The 12,500-nt window shown below is 42.1% G+C and overlaps 1 long non-coding RNA gene across 1 annotated transcript; it reads left to right on the top strand.

Moving 5' to 3' along the window:
• The first annotated feature begins 10,464 nt into the window (after positions 1-10,464).
• LOC137991012 (uncharacterized) lies at positions 10,465-11,251 on the top strand. Its single transcript, XR_011121594.1, has 3 exons — positions 10,465-10,527; positions 10,688-10,767; positions 10,957-11,251. It is a non-coding gene; the product is annotated as an uncharacterized lncRNA (long non-coding RNA).
• Positions 11,252-12,500: the final 1,249 nt, after the last annotated feature.

Here is a 12,500-nt window from a genome sequence, read left to right as displayed (position 1 = left end):
ATCTGAACCAACAATGAATCACAAAGCATTGATTGCATGATTTGAGCCTGCGAGGAATTCTAACTATTTTCCTATCTCCATCCCAGATGCAGATAAGACGAACAACCAGGAAATTAGCCTTTCACAAAAATGTCATTAAGCCATTAGCTTAATGGGTGTTTTTTGTTCAGGGCTAATCATCGACTACAGAGCTAATTGCGTGATCTGTTTATTGGCGCCTAGTTTGATGTGCAGAGAGATGACAACTACTAGGATTTGGAGTAAATATGCCACCAGCGTGACGGTTTATTAAATGATAAGCATTGAATATACAGAAACTGTAACTTGTTAGATCTCAAACATCAAAGGTGGGGGAAAAACTCGCCATAAGCCACAAACCTGTGGCCACCCCACCGGCCAACAAACAGATCACACGAAAAGCGATTACTAGCAAATAAATGAAAAAATATGTCGCAGCCCATGCTTGAACGACATGTACAAATATAACTATCGTAGAGAAAAGCAGCGGCCTGCAGCCCATGTCTGAACAGACCTAAGCTTTGTAAAATCATAACTTTAAACTTAGATCTAAGCGTGGATAGTTTCGCAACCACGCGAACAAGACAGTTAGTCCGCAGCCCATGTCTGAACAAACCTTTGCCTTGCAACGTGTGGCTTAATACTGGGTACAGTTAACACTAAGCATTACGCAAATGATTGATAGCCCTAATCTAGCAAGAATAGCAGCCCATGACTGAACTATGCTAGAGTATTAGAAAGGATAAATTCGCGTGCCCATGAAATAGCAGCCCTTGTCTGAACTAAATCCGGGTCGTCAAAATTAGCAGCTTTAATCGTTTTGGGCATTAGCAGACAAAGCACCCGAACGCAGGTACATTTTAAACGCATCAGATTGCCAGCGACCAAGTTTGCGAATTTGGGAATCAGAGAAACCTTGCTCGGAAGCGTGAGTTGCGGCTCCAATGCGGAAACTATGGCCTTTGTAACGGCTCGTGTCTAAACCACAAAAAACAAGGCAACGTTTTAATTCAGTATTGAACGAGCTGATGGTGACCGGGCGCAGATCACTTTCACAAAATAGAGGACCAGAAGCAGCGCCTCTCATGCCACAGTAATCAAGCAGTGTTTGTACTGGGCAAACTGGCACAGAATTTTCTCTTGCGATTAGGATGTCAAAGGCTTTATTCGCTGTGTTGTGTTTGAATTTTCGTATTGTCAACTTGGCCATACTTATGCTCCCGTTGGATGATACAAAACAAAGATCGTCATATTGCAGAACATCCCCGCCCGAATCCACATTTTTGGCCGCTAGCTCTCCGATGCGAAAGAAACCATAAAAAGCCGTCGTAAACATGGCAGCATATCGCTTCCGTTGTGCCGCCGAGGAATTAGTCGAACACAACGAACTTACTAATAGGTGAAGCAATGGACGCGATATTGGCAGTCGGGTATCGGAAACTCTATTTCGGCTAGTTGCCGTCAACAGCTTTTGTATTAAAAAGGATTTCGTTGGGTCACCAATTCCCCTAAGACGATGAACATAGCCGATGGCCGAGACATATGAGTGAATAGTAGCAACGGCAAATTTTTTGCAACTAAGGTACGAAATGAATAAGGCTAAGGCGTCAATTGACACTGGGAGTAATTGGGTTTCGCATGCACTGTAGAACCTAGCATGAAACTGCCGATAACACGTCCACGCACGCTGATACGCTTTTTGAGATCCCGGTGTTAGACTAGAATTGAGAAGTTCGTCCAACTGAGCGACCAATTCCTGGGCTGAAGGGTCTCGGGAACTGGCGTTGGGAATTCGTCCATTCCAGGGGATATTGCCTTGAACCGCTCTATCTGAAAACGGGAGATTAAGTCGGCGCGCTCGTTAAGCTTCCCTGGAAGATGACGAGCGGTAAAGAGAATATTGAATTTAAGAGTCGTTAACACCATATCCCTGATGAGAATCATAACTATCTTATGTTTAGACGTCTGCTTATTGATTATGTCAACTAAAGCAGCGTTATCGGTCACAAACGTCACACATTTATCCGCCAATTGATCCCCCCATATATGTAATGCAATTACGAGAGGAAACAATTCTAATGCCGTGATGTTCAGTGATTGCCAAGACTCGGGCCAACTACCATAAAACCAATGTGTTTTAAATAAAGCCCCGTATCCTTTAGAACCGGCTGCATCTGAAGTAATTTCATATCGTGAAGCGGACATTCTTTCATCCAGAAAAAATGTGCGACCATTGTATTGCTCCAAGAACGATAGCCAAACGATTAAATCACTTTTGGCGTCTTTGTTTAAACGGATTTTAAAATGGGGCCTTCGAATTCCTCTCGTAAGATCGATTAGCCTCCGTAAGAAGGCTCTACCCGGCAAAACCACTGAACATGTAAAGTTTAAGAGGCCAATTAATGACTGAAGTTCGCGTAGCGTGACTTTACGCCGCTTATAAAAATCCAGCAGCATCGTGCGACATTTCCGGAGTTTTTCCTCCGGCAATCGAGCTTCCATGCGAATAGAATCTAGAGTAATCCCGACAAAAGGCAATTCGGTCTCGGGTCCTACGGTTTTCTCGGGCGCAATGGGAACGCCTAAGTAGTTACAAAGTGAAATGAACCGTGACAGTAGATTTTCGCAAGACTGCTTACTTCTGGCTATGAACAAAAAGTCATCCAAAACGTGTATTATCTCGTCGGCCTGAAAGATTTGCTTGGCGGCCCACTCGAGTGCCGTACTAAATCGCTCAAAAATGGCGCACGATGACCTACAGCCCATTGGAAGGCAGCGATCGAAGTAATAATTTCCCCGCCACTTCATCGCCAGTAAAGGATAGTCCTCCGGGTGAATCGGAATAATTCTAAAGGCAGATTTGATATCAGTTTTAGCGAGATAACAGCCAACTCCTAAACGTTTTACAAACACTATTGCATCTTGAATGGACGCATAGCGTACCGAAGAAAAGTCTACAGGGATTCCTGAATTTACCGAATTCTCATGCGGATATGACAAATGTTGTATAAGTCGGAACTCATTGGGTGCTTTCTTAGGGACGATTCCTAACGGTGACACGACAAAATTATCGAACGGCGGGGCACTAAATGGGCCTGCAACCCTACCGGCTTCGATTTCCTTGTGTAATTTATCCGTTACGATGTTTGGTTGGGCGTGGGCACTAAGCAAATTTGGAGATTCGAAGCTTGATCTTAAATTAGAGTAATGAATATGAAACCCATATGAGAAGCCTTGTATCAAAAAGTTTTTTAAAAAGGGGTCGTAATCACGCAGAACTGAAGTGAGACGGTCAATTCTTACGGGGGTGACTGGATTGCTCTCTAGTAGACGCGCTAGGCGCTGTTGTTCCACTAGGCTTAATGCTCGAGGTTGGGGGCTCCCCTCCCTCTGAACAATTTTTGGCTGCGTGCTTACCTCCACATCGGGAGCAGATGTGGGTAAAGGAACACCCTGAACAGAACCTCCCGTTATTAAAGGTAAAGCATGTTCCTTTAACGAGAGGGATTTGTCGCGATTTTCCGACTCGCCCGGCGGGAAGGTTACCTCTCTGGGGACGAAAAGGCAAGGTAAGTGAAGTGGCCTCGAGCCATAACTCCCACTGGACTTCCTCCCAAGGGTACCTATCGGGGGCGGACTGACGCAAATATCTAAATTGCTCATCATAGTAAGCCCAGTTCCCGTTTTTGTTTGCAATGGCACGAACGGTCTCACAATATTTTAGCAAAGCGGCCGTGTCCACCGCGAACTTCTGGCAATAAATGGCCATAAACGAGTGGAACGCCGTGACCCACTGCTGAATACTATTCAATTTACGTGGGGCGCTAGCTGGCTCTAATGTAATCTGCGGCTTATTGCCATTGCCGGTAGCCGAAAGCCCAACAGTAAAACGCTCTTGTTGAACCGCGGTTTGGAGCAGTGCTCCAAGGTGTACAAATTCGTTAGCCCAAATTTTTGATTTTATTTTGTCACTAACTGCACTTCCAAGTGGGATGGCGACGCTTGAGAAAAGGGGTGTGGTGGGCATACTGTACACGTTAGGTGATACAAGATTACTTCCAGAAGTCCCGGCAATAGCTTGCGTCGCTTGCACAACGGAATTCTAGACTATCGAGGCGGTGGTAGGCACGAGATCGGACGCTACGGTCGACGTTAATGCTGCGTTAGTTGCCGTTGTTACTGACGGTGGTGGTCGTAGCGCGTCCTGGACGGCCTTTTGGACAGCCAGAGAAAGGGCACTGGACAGCGTGGCAACATTTACTTGCATCGTGCCGTCTTGTTGATTAGAGGTACTATTGGACAAGCTGCTCGACGTGCTAGCGGTACTGGTTGCCATGCTGTTTACGGTAGAGGCAGAAGGGCCAGAACGTCTCGGACGCTTACTTCGTGGAGGCATACTCTTAAAGAAGAGAGAGTGTTAATTGATCGAAACGTCCTAATGTTCTCGTGTAACGCTTAATCGGTAGTTGTATCGCAATAACTGCCACAGGTCAAATAAATGAGGTATTAAAAGTAAGAATTGTCATTAGATCGTGCGCTCGTATCCTCAAATACATACAAATAGCTTGAGACTCCGAGTGCTATGGCACGCAACACAGGCGGCCCACTCATTTGGAGACAAAGCATAAAATCGACCGTGACCGGTCAAACAAGGATCAAGGACAAACAGTACGTTGTGAGTACAATGGCGAATTACACTACCAAGTACCAACGCAAAACAATATTTAACTTGACGGTATGTCCAATAAAGAGGAAATAATGAGCTACAGTACAGATCTAAGACTCTAACGATGTACATCATTAAACACTTTGAGTGATTGGATCAAAGCCCCCCTCAAACTTCGATAAAGTTTAAACTGTCCACGTTGGTTCAGATGAACTCCATCGTGCAATAAGAATGATGGTGTTGTCCTCCAAAATCCCCTGTGTCTCCAGTAAAATGCAAATGGAAGGGGCTGTAGGACAACGCGTAAATAATCCGTCAACTTGCGAATGCGTACGTTTAAGTGTGCGTTCTCTCTTAGTATAGTTTGGCACACGCAAACCACGGTTACGCCAAATTGTTCATGTAATAGCCTTGTTAGGTCTTCTAACTGTGAACCGATGGTTAGAGCAGAACGGATTGAACAATCAGTGATATCGTTCGTACCCAACTGGAGAAGAACAATGTCAGGCGAAAATTGTCGGACTATCTCCAAATCGTAGCGTATGACTTTGGCCACAGTTCGTCCCCCTACTCCATGCCAGCGCAGGGTCATAGGGGTGGTGATGTCAAAATTCTCCCGTAAAGCGTTTGCAGGCAGACGTAGAAACTCATGCAAACGCCTGATGAAGGAGTGCCCCAAAATCAAAACCCGAGGTTCAGCCATAACTACACATCCAGAGAGAAGACTACACGTAAGCGCAACGCATGCTACAGGGAAATAATAAAGTACTGTACTTGCCTTAACACGGTGCGGGAGAAAAGATTGAGTCCAAGACTGACGTTGTTCATGCGTTGCTATCTGAACCAACAATGAATCACAAAGCATTGATTGCATGATTTGAGCCTGCGAGGAATTCTAACTATTTTCCTATCTCCATCCCAGATGCAGATAAGACGAACAACCAGGAAATTAGCCTTTCACAAAAATGTCATTAAGCCATTAGCTTAATGGGTGTTTTTGGAAAACGCAAAATATCTTGGAAAGCGTTTTCTATACGAGATTTGCGGACGCCTAAACTAGACTGGATCAGTGGACCTGTTCGCGTAAAACATGACTCTTCCCCCCGCTCCCCCTCCCTTAGCATTTTAAAAACTCTCCTTAGACTAAAACCATTTATTGTAAACGTTTTAATTTGTAATTTTTGGTACATTTTATTCTCTTGGTAAAGTAGCTAGGTAATTGATGCACGTTAGGATAAATTTACACGACCATGCAAATACGATACGATGTCGCACATAAAAAATAGCTTGATTGGAACATTTGAATGCTGTTTTTAGTGGTTAATGTTAAGCCGGGAGGATAAAGGTAGTTGTCAACAGATATTAGGGGGACGGAGGAAAGCCGTTCTTTCCCAGGCGCATTGAGCCTGAAATCAGCGCCTCATGGTCAGCCTAAAAAAAGATCTAGCCCGCAATACATTGACGCCTCCCAAGGAAACACAAGTTATTAAGTGCCACCTGATCAATCTTCCATGAAACAAGGAGGGGCGAGATTGCTTACCCAGGATTTGAACTGTTAATACTTATCTTTCTTTCGAAGAAAAACCATAAAAACAGTCATTCAATGGAGAGACAAAATTCTTACCGTCGTCCGGGATTCGTTGACATTGCAAGGGGGAACAAGCCTGTCGGGTAATTCCCCAACCGACAAATCCTAAGGCCTGAACTATCTTCAACTTTATGTATCTCATTGAACCATTGACCTCTTCTTCTTCTTCTTTTTCTTCTTTTTCTTGTGCTTCTTCCTCGACTTTAGCTTGAAGCCTGAGATAATTGCGGTCACCGCAATTATATGAAATTTAGAAGAACAACGAATCACCAAAACATGTCCCCACGTCCGTAGTGAAATTTCACTTCGGACGTGGGGACATTTTCGTCTCCAAACTACCCAGCCGACTACCCTGATAACAAAGAATGTGTTACAGCTATCACAATTAACCCAAATAAACTAGTTGTCAAGCTGAACTTTCACAAGTAAATAATGACGGGCCTTTTCCAAGAGGGGAGTTAAACAAAAGACGAATTGGTAGTTTTAGCCCAGGTGAGAATCATTAAGCAGACGCAGGAGCTGATGAAGAAGAGCGAACAACTTGTATCCTTGGTGTGAGTTATCGTTTTCTGAGGTCAAATTATTTTTAGATTGCTCAGTATTTCTTACCAAATTAATTTATGCGTGTGTGACGTAATCGGAGACATCCCACATTGATTGACTGAGTAGGTAATGGGAGTTTACGATCGATAAGACGGCGACGTTGACGAAAATGTTGCTTCATTTATATTGCACTATCAAAAATCTTTAGCGATTATTCTATATCGTTAACGTCGTACGATGTGGGCGAAGTATCCTAAAAATAAATTGCCACGTAAGTTTTCGAAGTAAATAATAAAAAGAATGAAAGGTTCACATCCGTATGCTCATATTGTCGTCAAAACCTCAAATGTGGTGATTTGAAGTCGTTGTTGTGCAGAGTACCGCAAAAATATGTGTTAAAATGCGTGCCGCACGTGCAACACGATTATTTTCCTCTTTTAACCAATGATATTATTGTTTTGTTTTTGACCGTAGCCGTCGTCGCGGCCCGGTAACTAAGCGCAAAACCGTAACCGTTATTGAACTCTATTTGTATGAAATTTCTTCCTTTTGTTTTGTTATGCAAATATGGCTGCTGGTCATATGAACGAAAACACTCTATAGGGAGTTTACGAGACATCGTTGTCGAAGAGACAACGACGAAAGAAAACAATCGTTAAAAACTAATGGTTTTTCACACACTACGCGTGTGCTGTACATTTTAGCACATTTCCTTGCCGTTTTCGTCCTGACAATAGGGAGTTTAACCCTTTCACCGCCAATTGCAAATTGCACTTACAGATTTTACTCTGTCTAACGCCAACCAATTTTACTCGTCAATGGGGAAGCCCTAGGCGGTGAAAGGGTTTAGAAACCACGACGGCTACGGCGACGAAAACGTCACTTCAAAATATAAGTTTGAGCTATTCTAAGTATTTCATGATTATTCCATCTTTTTTATATAATACAATTTGGGCGAGGTGTCCTGTAACTGGATTGGTACGGACAGATTTGAAGAAAAGCGTGAGACCGAAAGATTCACTGTAGTTTGTCCACGTTGTCGCGAAAACCTTTAATTTGGTCATTTCATGTAGTAGTTTTGACGAATACGGGAGAGAAATGTACAAAAACGCGTGCCGCACGATCATTTTGGTTCTTTTAACCAATAATATTACTTACTTTTGGCGTTGTCGTTGCCGTAGCCGTCGTCGTCTCTTAAACTCTCTAATGACCCGTGGCCAGTTGTTCAAACGATGAATAGCGCTATCCGCCGGATAAATCACCATCCAGTGGCAAGAGAGTAACTTCATACTCTCTTACCAGTGGATAAGTCATAGCGAAGCCAATTGCTCAATCCAATGGATAGAGAGTTATCCAGTGGATAGCATTAGCCACCTTTTGAACAACTGGGGCCAGGGGTACTACCTTGTATATATATGTGCCACAGCATTTTCATTTCTATTTTAAGATCATAATGTCCTGCCAATTGAACTTCCCCCAGGAGTCTTGTACGTCAATAATTTATTTTATTATATGACTAGCTCCGTGAGCGGGCAAGATGAACCAAATCGCGCGCTCTGATTGGCTACCCGAGCGGGCAAGATGGAGCGATACTGCCCGCTTGGGATTTCTCGCTTGGTCCCGCAAGATCAAAGATCATTTTTTGGTGTTTTAAGTCATATAATAAATCCTTTATTGACCAAGATTGTTCGGTCAAGATGACTGGATATTGGCCTCGTTCTTTTTTTGCGTGTTTATGGACCTCGACTTCGTCTCGGTCCATAAACACGCAAAAAAAGAACGAGGCCAATATCCAGTCATCTTGACCGAACAATCTTGGTCAATAACCCATACGTACTGTAAGCCTTGCATATTTACAGTTACCCTTGGGGGCTCGGAATGGCCATTCATGTGGACTGAAGCACATTTTTTTGAAGAAAATGTACTAAAAGAGCCCTCTAAAAATAGCTTGGTCTTTGTGAATGCTGTGACATAAGCCAAGTATGGAACTTGTATGCTCCTAGCCATGGACTCCTGACAGTGACTAAACAACTAATTTTCTTATTTCCGTTTCAATGTTTCAGTGTTGTAGCGTTAATCGATCTAAACAAAGAGTCTTCTAAGTGTTGAAACCCTTTCCAGCCTCCTTAAGCAACGACGGCAACGAGAACGTCACGAATTTGCATATTAGTGGGCAAAATAAAAAGCTTTGCACGCCTGGCACGTGTGTTTTTCACCTTTGTCCATTTCTTTGCCGTCGTCAGCAAAACAACAACGTGAAATAGCCAAATTTGAGGTTTTATGAAGAACGTTAGCACTTGAGGATATATTTTTATTTTCTCCCCTAATTTAACCGCCGTTCCGACCACTGTCAGTTTTCAGAAACTACCACAACCTCGTCATTTTAAAAAGGTTGAAATAATCACCAGTTCATTACAATAAGGTGAATTTATAATTTGAGATGACGTTCTTGTTGCCGTTGCCGTCGTCGTTGCTTAAGGAGGCTCGAAAGGGTTTTAAGACTTAGAAGACTCTCTGTTTAGATCGAATAACGCTACAACACTGTATCACGTAACAGCAATGTTATGGTACCATATGAAACACCGATTAATTCGAAACAAAATGCGATCATTATTGTGATATATAAGTTACCTTGGCTACGGGAAAGCCCAGCAAAAACACCCTATATTTTGGATTTAGTTGCTCATATCTTAAAAAGGAACTTGGTGACGCCCCTTTTTAATTGCTCAAAAGTGATTAGAAGGCCACGATGAAGCTTTCTGCAAAGTTTTAAAAAAATGTGTCTAGAAGATTCAGAGCTACCTTACAGAAATTCCAAAATTAAGGTGGCTCTGAATCCACTGGACATAATTTTATTTAAACTTTGCAGAAAGTTTCATCATGCCCTTCTGATTACTTTTCAGAAATAATAAATGGGGCTCACCGAGTTCGTTTTTGAGATATAAGCAACTAAAGACAAATAAAGGGTGGTTTTACAGGGCTTGACCGTTGCCACGGTGACATATTATGCCACAATAATGACTGTATCTTGTTCATCAATAATTCGTGTTTTTTTTGGTACCACAATATTGCCAATATATGATACAACGTTGTGGTGCCAATCCTTCTAATAAGAGCGTCACTTGGAGGCGTTGAAACTTGTTCGAGCTTCCTTAAGCATGAGAATACCTCAAAATAGTCCTTGTTATAAACAAATACTAGGATAGCATTTATCCGGTGGAATAGCGCTATGAGAGACAATTGTTTAAATTGTCCAGATAATTGCAAGGATCATGATTAATTATTTTTTAAAAATGCTTGAGTACCCTCAATTTTTTTTTGGATTAAGGACAATAAACCATAGGCGTCGTCTCACAGCCCTTCAATGTTTATAAACCTGTGGGATATAAAAGAACCCGCACACTATTTGCAAGGAGAAGGACATGGCGTTCCCGGTGTTGTAGTCTGTCCTCTGAGGTTTATCATGGTTAGGAGGATAAACGCTCGGGGGCCGACTTGTGTAAGAAACTCCGTGTCCCTTAATGTACAAATGAAACGAAACGTAAGCTTTATCTGGATTGTATTTTATTCATTTCGTAGCCTGGTCCGGTTGTAATTATATAAGGTTTGGTAACGATTGACTTTCCCTTGTTTTATTTATTTCTTGCAGCGCATAGTAGAGCTAATAAAACTCTGGTTAATGAAACAGAGGGTGTCATGAATAATTCAACAGGTAAGTGTAATTCTTGTCAGTGCCTGGCAATCACCTGATAGTCGTCTTCAACATTAAGAAGAACAAGCACAAGACAATATAACCTGTACGGAATCTTGTTGGTGCTTTTGTTATTTTGTGGATATCTTTTCAATGCGATGATTAAATTATCTTTCTATAGAAGAATCCAGTGACCTCTCGTCGACAATAGAAAGAGAAGGAAAGGGATTTATGGGACAGATAAAACCATCCTTGAACAAGGTAAAATACATTACATTATTTATAATTAAAGCTTAGTTAAAATAATTTTCCTTTTTTTCCTGGGTTGTTTACAACAGTAGGCCCTCCTTGCCAATTTGAGGGCTTTCTTGGATGCTATTGCTCAGAGGGATATGCCTATTAATGGAACAAACGCGTGCTTAATGTACGTATATATTTCTTCTTTCTCAGGTTTTTTTGCTGTAAGTCATACATGAAAGGAAAGGAAGTGAACTTTATTTAAGTGTCTAGTCGTTCTAGCTCTGGAGCGCTAACTGGAGACACTGTAAACTGGGGAAACCGGAGTACCCGGAGAAAACCTCTCGGTGCAGAGTAGGGAACCAACAAACTCAATCGAACTCGGGCCACATTGGTGGGAGGCGAGAGCTCCCACTACTGCGCCATCCCTGCACATATTCCGTTAGACTGTATTCACAGTCGCTAACAATAATACTTAGCGTTTTATCAATCGCATATCAATACGCTAGCTAAAACGACTGTTTAGTTAAGAAAAAAAAGGCTTGATCGCAGGGCTGTCCTCCCTTTCACCCCTTTTACGTTATGTAAAACGACACGAAACATCTAGCACTGAATATATTTAACAACTATTTACCTCAGTGGAGGTGACTAGTGGTGGATATCTACCGAGCCACCAATAGCCACTGACACTTAGGTGAATAATTGTTTTAGTATATACTAAAACGGTAAGAAAAAATAGCAAATCCCGCGTGAGTTGCCCGGAGGTGAATAGCAAAGGATATCCGGAGTTTGAGTAGCCAATCAGCGCGCGCTTTGAACGCTATCCACTCTTTTAGAACACACTAAAAAGCATAAGCATAAATACACAGGTGATTATACAAAATCGCGCGCTCTTATTGGCTCGCTATCTCGGATTATCAGCCGATAATCACCTCTACGGACAAAATGGCTGCAAGTAGTCGTTTTGCCACTGTAAGTGAAGATGATTTTCGCGTTGAAATGTTTTTTTTTTTTTTTTTTCTCTCTTTTTTGAAGTAATCACCCAGTGTGTATTTATACTAGAACAATTATTGACTTCTATCATAATGGCGGCCAAATTAAATATTATTCTCTTTTTTTTTATGCTAGTAAGCCTTTCAAGCCTCGCTCCGGCGAGCAAATTTTAAAAGAATGTTTTTTAAAATGAGGGGAGCAGCTCTAACTAACATAAATACCAAGGAATATAAAGGAGGAAGCCATTTATGAAAATAGTCTTTGTCAATATTATTGGCAAAGCAGAACAAATAATAATAGATGTATGTCGTCAGCTTATGAGGAAAATGGAAACCAGCTTTAATATAGCCGCTGTTCGTTTAAGATTGAAGTTGAAATGGCATAAAAACAAGAGCAGTTACTTCGATGATGACTTATTTTTCTGCCGTGATCGATTATATATTTCGTATTTTTTTTCCCTTTCAGGATCATGTGCCCCAGTTTAATCGTTGTCCTGCCTTCACTTACTTCACTCATTTCCATGCAATAATGACGATGATTGCTTTGAGAGCGGCATGAGATGCTGTAGAACCAAATTTGAATACGGTAAAAAGATGTGCGTTCCTCGAGGTAAGCGATGATAAACTTGAATTTCATTTGAGTGTCAACTGCATTTAGCCCTGGGGTACTAATTGGGGTCACCGCTGTACAGAAAATCAAATCAAATCAAATCAACTCGACTCATATCAAATCGTAGGTTGGTTTTTGAGGGGAGAGGAAAACCG

Source organism: Montipora foliosa, chromosome 2 (genome assembly GCF_036669935.1).
Source record: "Montipora foliosa isolate CH-2021 chromosome 2, ASM3666993v2, whole genome shotgun sequence".
Classification (NCBI taxonomy): domain Eukaryota; kingdom Metazoa; phylum Cnidaria; class Anthozoa; order Scleractinia; family Acroporidae; genus Montipora; species Montipora foliosa.
Note: the sequence above shows the minus strand (reverse complement) of the source record. Positions and strands in the feature narration are given on the sequence as shown.